This window comes from Equus caballus, chromosome 4 (genome assembly GCF_041296265.1).
Source record: "Equus caballus isolate H_3958 breed thoroughbred chromosome 4, TB-T2T, whole genome shotgun sequence".
Classification (NCBI taxonomy): Eukaryota; Metazoa; Chordata; class Mammalia; order Perissodactyla; family Equidae; genus Equus; species Equus caballus.
Genome location: NC_091687.1, coordinates 92,643,236 through 92,644,723, shown reverse-complemented (window position 1 = coordinate 92,644,723; position 1,488 = coordinate 92,643,236).

Here is a 1,488-nt window from a genome sequence, read left to right as displayed (position 1 = left end):
TCACAAGTCATTTCTGTGCTCGTTGCTTTCATTTTAGAGAATGGCATCATCCTCCAAAAAAGAGGCTGATTTTTAAAGTCGGATTTCCTAACAGATCACGTGGCATCGTCATGGGGAGGGCCGGTGGGGATTCAATCTGTGCTGCCTCTGAGCTCTTCACTTAGTCTTAGGTTTAAGAACAAAGATGGGGGACGGGGGTCTAGACAACAGGAGTGTCTGTGGAACAGCTAAAAGGCATTAGTGAGTATTCAGATTTGGAGCTGTGTAAATATCAAACATTGCTTCCAGCCTTATGAGTTATTTGAGCAGAGGGAAGGAGGAAAGGGAGGTTTTGTGAATAAAATGTTTTACCAAACAAACTGAATGAGGCTTTTTACCATGATTTCTTATAAAGAGCAGTTTTCTACCTTCTGCAACAACTCATCAGACACCTGGGTTTTCTCTTGAATTGTACAATCATTGTTTCTTAATAAAAGTGATAAATTTCTTGCAGGTGTTTCCAATCTCCATTACCTTTCAAGTGCTAGTGTGCCCTTTCAAAGGCTCTCCAATTTTTCCTTGCATGGTGGTGGTGATACATTTTACTAGAAATGATTGTAAGCAACTGTCTTCCTCATGCCTAGCAGCTGGATCGATCGCAAACCACTTCTCAGGCTGCAGGTCTGTTTTTACTGCAGAAATTTAAAGAGGATCAGCCTACTTCTGGAGCTTTTAGGAGGTCATGGCGGTAAGTTTCTGTAGCAAATCTCTCAAAACCTCTCCGCCTTAATAGAAGCACATTGATTTTTGAAATGCTGCAATGGCCAGCTCTCTTTATCTTCAGTCTGTTACTTTTAAATAAATCTTAATGAGAAAGCAACTTTTAAAGCAGTTTACCACACCCAGTCTATTTTTAATCACGTTATTCAGTAGCCCCAGGTGGAGAACACTACAGGGAAAAACAACTGGGAGATTTTGCACAAAATATAGCATAATTCTAATTCATCTTTTAAAAATCTCAGCACAACTTTATCAGGAGGACGGGGCTTGATCTTCAACAGTCCTGAGCCTGGAATGGCATGCTGGAATGGCCTCGGCTGCTCCTGAAGCCCCTTCAGTCAAGTCATCCGCATAGAGGGTGGTAAACTCTAAAATGTTATGAACCGCAAGCCCGCACATAGGTGGATGTCGGAAAAGAACCGATTTCTTTGTCCCCATCTTATATTGGGCATTCAAGCAAGTATCAGAAATGAGTAGGGATCAATGAAATGAGTGTGTCTTAATGTCAAAACTTCTCTCAAAAGGAGAGAAAAAAGCACATCTGGCTATGCAAGTATTTAATAGTCAAAGCTTTTCAGTGATGTTCTTGATCTGCAAATTAATTTAATAAAATCATCCCATCATTAGAATTAAGTTATGTTCATGTCTGATTGTTTCTTAATCAGCTCTTCAAAGATTTAGCATCTGGCTTCATTATTGCCTGTGGCTCTGTGCTGCACAGATGTGTTC